Genomic DNA, 8,675 nt, shown 5'->3' with positions numbered 1-8,675 from the left:
AAGGTCCAGGTCAGGGTACTGGGTGGAGGCTAGTAACAGTGACTAAGGTCCAGGTCAGGGTACAGGGTGGTAGCTGGCTAGTAACAGTGACTAAGGTCCAGGTCAGGGTACCGGGTGGAGGCTAGTAACAGTGACTAAGGTCCAGGTCAGGGTACCGGGTGGAGGCTAGTAACAGTGACTAAGGTCCAGGTCAAGGTACTGGGTGGAGGCTAGTAACAGTGACTTAGGTCCAGGTCAAGGTACTGGGTGGAGGCTAGTAACAGTGACTTAGGTCCAGGTCAGGGTACTGGGTGGAGGCTAGTAACAGTGACTAAGGTCCAGGTCAGGGTACTGGGTGGAGGCTAGTAACAGTGACTAAGGTCCAGGTCAGGGTACTGGGTGGAGGCTAGTAACAGTGACTATGGTCCAGGTCAAGGTACTGGGTTGAGGCTAGTAACAGTGACTAAGGTCCAGGTCAGGGTGCCGGGTGGAGGCTAGTAACAGTGACTATGGTCCAGGTCAAGGTACTGGGTGTAGGCTAGTAACAGTGACTAAGGTCCAGGTCAGGGAACTGGGTGGAGGCTAGTAACAGTGACTATGGTCCAGGTCAGGGTACTGGGTGGAGGCTAGTAACAGTGACTAAGGTCCAGGTCAGGGTACTGGGTGGAGGCTAGTAACAGTGACTATGGTCCAGGTCAGGGTACTGGGTGGAGGCTAGTAACAGTGACTATGGTCCAGGTCAAGGTACTGGGTGGAGTCCGGGTAGTGGTGACTGTTTAACAGTCTGATGGCCTGGAGATAGAAGCTGCTTATCTGTCCCAGCTTTGATGCACCTGTAATGTCTCCTCCTTCTAGATGGTAGCTGGCTGAACAGTCCTTGGATCAGGGGGCTTTGGTCCTTGAGGATCTTCTGGATGGTAGCGGGGTGAACAGGCCGTGGCTCAGGGGGCTGAGGTCCTTGATGATCTTCTGGATGGTAGCGGGGTGAACAGGCCGTGGCTCGGGTGGCTGAGGTCCTTGAGGATCTTCTGGATGGTAGCGGGGTGAACAGGCCGTGGCTCAGGGGGCTGAGGTCCTTGATGATCTTCTGGATGGTACCAGGGTGAACAGGCCGTGGCTCGGGTGGCTGAGGTCCTTGATGATCTTCTAGATGGTATCGGGGTGAACAGGCCGTAGCTCGGGTGGCTGAGGTCCTTGATGATCTTCTAGATGTTAGCAGGGTGAACAGGCCGTGACTCGGGTGGCTGAGGTCCTTGATGATCTTCTAGATGTTAGCTGGGTGAACAGGCCGTGGCTCGGGTGGTTGAGGTCCTTGATGATCTACTTAGCCTACCTGTGACACTGGGTGTGGTATATCTCCTGGAAAGTACTGGAGCTCACACGCAGTGATGTGCAGAGATAAAGAGGAGGACAGAGAGAGAGATAAAGAGGAGGACAGACAGACAGACAGACAGACAGACAGACAGACAGACAGACAGACAGACAGACAGACAGACAGACAGACAGACAGACAGACAGAGAGAGAGAGAGAGAGAGAGAGAGAGAGAGAGAGAGAGAGAGAGAGAGAGAGAGAGAGAGAGAGAGAGAGAGAGAGTATCCTGAGGTGAGGCGCTATAGTTGGCACCCACCGTTCCTCTCCAGTGATAACAGGACAGAGGGAGAAGTGTCTGTCTGTCACGCCCTGACCATAGAGAGCTTTTATTCTCTATGTTGGTTAGGTCGGGGTGTGATTTAGGGTGGGTCATCTAGGCGTTTATATGTCGATGTTGGCCTGTTATGGTTCGCAATCAGAGGCAGCTGTTTATCGTTGTCTCTGATTGGGGATCATATTTAGACAGCCATTTCCCCTTGGTGCTTTGTGGGATCTTGTGTTTGTGTAGCTGCCTGTGAGTAGTCCAGAACGTCACGTTTCGTTTGTGCTTGTTTGTTTGTTTGTTTGTTTGTTTGTTTGTTTGTTTTTGTTTGGTGAGTTTCTATTTATTAAAATATGTGGAACTCTACGCACGCTGCGCCTTGGTCCATTCCTCATGACGACCGTGACACTGTAGACCTCCTCTCCACAGTCAGTCCATGCCATGGCTCTTTACAGTGAGTTGTGTAATACACGTGACGTCATCCAGCAGCTCTAATAATAGAACCTGAGACGAACTGTGTCTGGAGTTACTGGGTCTCTGGTCCCGGGGCAACCCTTACCTCAGGTTGTAAATCATGCAGCGCCTTATGTCGCGTTATGTTAGAGAAACAACAAATGTCGGTAAGTGTCTTATATTGGGCTGAAAGCTTAAATTCTTGTTAATATAACTGCACTGTCCAATGTACAGTAGTTATTACTGCGACGAAATGCCATGCTATTGTTTGAGGAGAGCTCCCAACAACAAAACACTTTTTTTCACCGAGATAGGTTTGATAAATTCCTCTCTGAAGGTGAAATGTGTACTTACATTGTCACGGCCGTCGTAGGGAGGAGACCAAGGCGCAGCGTGGTAAGCGTACATTCTACTATATTTAAAGAACGAACACTGAACAAAACAAACAAAATAACAAAACGAACCGTGAAACAAAACAAACAAAATAACAAAACGAACCGTGAAACAAAACAAACAAAATAACAAAACGAACCGTGAAGCTAATATGGCTAATGCAGACAGGCAACTACACATAGAATAAGGACCCACAAAACCAAAAGGGAAAATGGCAACCTAAATATGATCCCCAATCAGAGACAACGATAAACAGCTGTCTCTGATTGGGAACCAATTCAGGCCACCATAGACCTACATATGCCTAGACTTACCAACACCCCTAGACATTCAAAAACCCTAGACCAGACAAAACAAGCATCCCCACCCTCGTCACCCCCTGACCTGACCAAAATAATAAAGAAAACATAGATAACTAAGGTCAGGGTGTGACATACATTCTGAAATCTTGCTCTGATTTATAATCCAAAGGGTCCCAGAGATAACATGAAGTGTTGTTTTGTTAGATAAAATCATTTTTCATATCCTTAAAAGGTCCATATAGCAGAAGCACGATTGATTTTGTATTCCCAGTCATTCAATTTGCAAAGAAAGAAATATGTGAAAATCTAACCCTAAACATTGTTTCAACCAGTAAAATCACGTTCGTATTTATTCCTCAGAGATCCTAGAACGTAACCAGACTTCATTATATTATTAGGGGTCTAGTACATCCTATAGGACATCACATTTGGTCAGAAAGCGATGCCTTCATGGCTTCCTGGTGTCCCCCTTGGCTAGGTCCTCTTTAATGTCTAACTACTGGTGTCCCCCAGGGCTAGGTTCTGTTCAATGTCTCAATACTGGTGTCCCCCAGGGCTAGGTCCTCTTTAATGTCTTACTACTGGTGTTGCTCAGGGCTCGGTCCTCTTTAATGTCTAACTACTGGTGTCCCCCAGGGCTAGGTCCTCTTTAATGTCTTACTACTGGTGTCCCCCTTGGCTAGGTCCTCTTTAATGTCTTACTACTGGTGTCCCCCAGGGCTAGGTCCTCTTTAATGTCTTACTACTGGTGTCCCCCAGGGCTAGGTCCTCTTTAATGTCTAACTACTGGTGTCCCCCAGGGCTAGGTCCTCTTTAATGTCTTACTACTGGTGTCCCCCAGGGCTAGGTCCTCTTTAATGTCTTACTACTGGTGTCCCCCAGGGCTAGGTCCTGTTCAATGTCTTACTACAGGTGTCCCCCAGGGCTATGTCCTCTTTAATGTCTAACTATTGGTGTCCCCCAGGGCTAGGTCCTCTTTAATGTCTTACTACTGGTGTCCCCCAGGGCTAGGTCGTCTTTAATGTCTTACTACTGGTGTCCCCCAGGACTAGGTCCTCTTTAATGTCTTACTACTGGTGTCCCAGGGCTAGGTCCTCTTTAATGTCTTACTACTGGTGTCCCCCAGGGCTAGGTCCTCTTTAATGTCTTACTACTGGTGTCCCCCAGGGCTAGGTCCTCTTTAATGTCTTACTACTGGTGTCCCCCAGGGATAGGTCCTCTTTAATGTCTTACTACTGGTGTCCCCCAGGGCTAGGTCCTGTTCAATGTCTCAATACTGGTGTCCCCCGGGGCTAGGTCCTCTTTAATGTCTTACTACTGGTGTCCCCCAAGGCTAGGTCCTGTTCAATGTCTCAATACTGGTGTCCCCCGGGGCTAGGTCCTCTTTAATGTCTTACTACTGGTGTCCCCCAGGGCTAGGTCGTCTTTAATGTCTAACTACTGGTGTCCCCCAGGGCTAGGTCCTCTTTAATGTCTTTCTACTGGTGTCCCCCAGGGCTAGGTCCTCTTTAATGTCTTACTACTGGTGTCCCCCAGGGCTAGGTCCTCTTTAATGTCTTACTACTGGTGTCCCCCAGGACTAGGTCCTCTTTAATGTCTTACTACTGGTGTCCCAGGGCTAAGTCCTCTTTAATGTCTTACTACTGGTGTCCCCCAGGGCTAGGTCCTCTTTAATGTCTTACTACTGGTGTCCCCCAGGGCTAGGTCCTCTTTAATGTCTTACTACTGGTGTACCCCAGGGCTAGGTCCTCTTTAATGTCTTACTACTGGTGTCCCCCAGGGATAGGTCCTCTTTAATGTCTTACTACTGGTGTCCCCCAGGGCTAGGTCCTGTTCAATGTCTCAATACTGGTGTCCCCCGGGGCTAGGTCCTCTTTAATGTCTTACTACTGGTGTCCCCCAGGGCTAGGTCCTCTTTAATGTCTTACTACTGGTGTCCCCCTTGGCTAGGTCCTCTTTAATGTCTTTCTACCGGAGTCCCCCAGGGCTAGGTCCTCTTTAATGTCTTACTACTGGTGTCCCAGGGCTAGGTCCTCTTTAATGTCTTACTACTGGTGTCCCCCAGGGCTAGGTCCTCTTTAATGTCTTACTACTGGTGTCCCCCAGGGCTAGGTCCTCTTTAATGTCTTACTACTGGTGTCCCCCAGGGCTAGGTCCTCTTTAATGTCTTACTACAGGTGTCCCCCACGGCTAGGTCCTTTTCAATGTCTCAATACTGGTGTCCACCAGGGCCTCTTCTGTTCTGTCATGTCTCCACATGGTCTCGTGTCATTGATGCTGAAGACCCTGGGCTCTATTTCTCCTCCTAAGGATCCAGTAATAGGCCTGGATGTCAGACACGGAAAATAAGTTGAGCAAAGCACACTGCCATCATCAAAACACGTTAATAATGTACTGTGGTCACATCTGGTGCTCTGTACGGGTGTAGGTACAGACGGAGGAAAGTGGAAACACTTTCCAACTCCCTCCCTCTCTCTGTGTGGTGTGAAGAACGAGCCCATCATTCAGCTTGTCTGTTTGAGTCATGGGATATGTTCAGAGAGACAGAGAGAGAGAGAGAGAGGGGGGAAAGCGGGAGGAGGGAGGGAGAGAGAGTGGAGTGAAACTGGCTGGAGGGAGAGAAGGGGAGGTAGGATATTTCTGGATGAATGTGAGTTTGAGTACGCCTGGGCATCGAGCCAGGCATGCCCGGGGAGGGAGGGAGAGGGAAACAGAGCACACAGCTGCTTCTGGAAATTTCTGCCCTCTGCCCCACTAAAACACTGAGCATAACACGAATAACATGGCCTCTGTGTGTGTGTGTGTGTGTGTGTGTGTGTGTGTGTGTGTGTGTGTGTGTGTGTGTGTGTGTGTGTGTGTGTGTGTGTGTGTGTGTGTGTGTGTGTGTGTGTGTGTGTGTGTGTGTGTGTGTGTGTGTGTGTGTGTGTGTGTGTGTGTGTGTGTGTGTGTGTGTGTGTGTGTGTGTGTGTGTGTGTGTGAGAGAGTGAGAGAGTGCTGGCCGCCTAGCCGTCAACACTGCATGCTGTTTCTTTTTAAGTCGGCACATCAAATTGAATATCCTGGCCTTGCACCTCGTGGAAAGTGACAGCAGGGGAGAGAGGATAGATAGGAGAGAGAGGGACAATGTGGGAGAGAGGGAGAAAGACGGAGCGAGTGGAAGAGCAGCAAAGAGAGGGGGGAGAGGGGGGGAGAGAGGGAGAGCAGTTGAGAGAGGAGGGAGAGAGAGAGGGAGAGCAGGGGAGAGAGGAGGGAGCGAGAGGGAGAGCAGTTGAGAGAGGAGGGAGAGAGAGAGGGAGAGCAGGGGAGAGAGGAGGGAGCGAGAGGGAGAGCAGTTGAGAGAGGAGGGAGAGAGAGAGGGAGAGCAGTTGAGAGAGGAGGGAGAGAGAGAGGGAGAGAGAGAGGGAGAGCAGTTGAGAGAGGAGGGAGAGAGGAGGGAGAGCAAAGGACAGTGTGGATGTGTATCAGGGTTTAGGTATCTTTGTCTGAGCTGTGGATTGGTTCACACAGATCCTCAGTGAAAAGGTTGTGTAGAGAAATGCAGAGCTGCCTGTTTTGACAGACGGTTGGTAATACTATAGTCAACCTCTCCCTAATTAAGGAGGGGAAAAAACACTTCTTATTTTCAGTCTGTAATATGCAGGTCAATCTGAAAGATATTTTAAAGATTTGCCAACTGTCTTGTTTGGGGCAATGCCAGTATTTGCATATTGCTCTGTGAAAAATAGTTTCTGGTATATGACGTTAGTTGGAAAATAACTAGCCTTTTTCACAAGCCCAGTCAGCCCCCTGGACTGGTAAGTACAAGGTGCTGTGAGCAGACAGTAAATGGATTGGTAAGTACAAGGTGCTGTGAGCAGACAGTAAATGGACTGGTAAGTACGGTGCTGTGAGCAGACAGTAAATGGACTGGTAAGTACATGGTGCTGTGAGCAGACAGTAAATGGACTGGTAAGTACAAGGTGCTGTGAGCAGACAGTAAATGGACTGGTAAGTACAAGGTGCTGTGAGCAGACAGTAAATGGACTGGTAAGTACAAGGTGCTGTGAGCAGACAGTAAATGGATTGGTAAGTACAAGGTGCTGTGAGCAGACAGTAAATGGACTGGTAAGTACAAGGTGCTGTGAGCAGACAGTAAATGGACTGGTAAGTACAAGGTGCTGTGAGCAGACAGTAAATGGATTGGTAAGTACAAGGTGCTGTGAGCAGACAGTAAATGGATTGGTAAGTACAAGGTGCTGTGAGCAGACAGTAAATGGATTGGTAAGTACAAGGTGCTGTGAGCAGACAGTAAATGGACTGGTAAGTACAAGGTGCTGTGAGCAGACAGTAAATGGACTGGTAAGTACAAGGTGCTGTGAGCAGACAGTAAATGGACTGGTAAGTACAAGGTGCTGTGAGCAGACAGTAAATGGACTGGTAAGTACAAGGTGCTGTGAGCAGACAGTAAATGGACTGGTAAGTACAAGGTGCTGTGAGCAGACAGTAAATGGACTGGTAAGTACAAGGTGCTGTGAGCAGACAGTAAATGGGATTGGTAAGTACAAGGTGCTGTGAGCAGACAGTAAATGGACTGGTAAGTACAAGGTGCTGTGAGCAGACAGTAAATGGACTGGTAAGTACAAGGTGCTGTGAGCAGACAGTAAATGGACTGTAAGTACAAGGTGCTGTGAGCAGACAGTAAATGGACTGGTAAGTACAAGGTGCTGTGAGCAGACAGTAAATGATTGGTAAGTACACAGGTGCTGTGAGCAGACAGTAAATGGACTGGTAAGTACAAGGTGCTGTGAGCAGACAGTAAATGGATTGGTAAGTACAAGGTGCTGTGAGCAGACAGTAAATGGATTGGTAAGTACAAGGTGCTGTGAGCAGACAGTAAATGGACTGGTAAGTACAAGGTGCTGTGAGCAGACAGTAAATGGACTGGTAAGTACAAGGTGCTGTGAGCAGACAGTAAATGGACTGGTAAGTACAAGGTGCTGTGAGCAGACAGTAAATGGATTGGTAAGTACAAGGTGCTGTGAGCAGACAGTAAATGGATTGGTAAGTACGGTGCTGTGAGCAGACAGTAAATGGATTGAAGCAGTATGAGATAATGCCACAGTCAATTCTCCAGAGTTAAATCACCACTGGCATTGTGTCTACATAGTTCCACAGCTTTGAGAGTTAAATCACCACTGGCCCAGTGTCTACATAGTTCCACATGTGTGAGAGTTAAATAAACACTGGCCCAGTGTCTATGCGTTTTCACACTTTTGAGAGTTAAATCAATATTGGGCCCGTCTCAGTTAACGGGCCCAGTTAGCAATGTCCTAGTTAACACTGTCCTAGTTAACACTGTCCTAGTTAACACTGTCCTAGTTAACCAATTTGATGTGTATGTGTTACCTGCATAATGCCCTGGAGATGAAATACCTGTCTGATCTGTCTGTGTGTCTGAAGCTAGTTCCTCTCCTCTCCTCTCCTCTCCTCTCCTCTCCTCTCCTCTCCTCTCCTCTCCCCCATCCCCTCTCCTCTCCTCTCCTCCCCTATCCCCTCCTCTCCTCCCCCTCCCCTCCCCTCCTCTCCTCTCCTCTCCTCCCCTATCCCCTCCTTTCCTCCCCCCTCCCCTCCTCTCCCTCTCCTCTCCTCTCCTCCTACTTTCCTCTCCTCTCCTCTCCTCTCCTCTCCAAGACATCAAAACCTCTCCAAGACATCAAAACTATTAAAGAACACATATGGAATCATGTAGTAACCAAAAAGGTGTTAAACAAACAGATTCTTCAAAGTAGCCACCCTTTGCCTTGATAACTTGGCGTTCTCTCTCTCAAAACTCTTGAATGAGTAGATGTGTCCAAACCTTTGACTGGTACTGTATGTATGAGGGATTGGAAATGATGCAGACAATTACATTGATAGAAGCTACAATCTATCTGCA

This window comes from Salvelinus fontinalis, chromosome 1, assembly GCF_029448725.1.
Source record: "Salvelinus fontinalis isolate EN_2023a chromosome 1, ASM2944872v1, whole genome shotgun sequence".
In the NCBI taxonomy this organism is placed as follows: Eukaryota; Metazoa; Chordata; class Actinopteri; order Salmoniformes; family Salmonidae; genus Salvelinus; species Salvelinus fontinalis.
Note: the sequence above shows the minus strand (reverse complement) of the source record.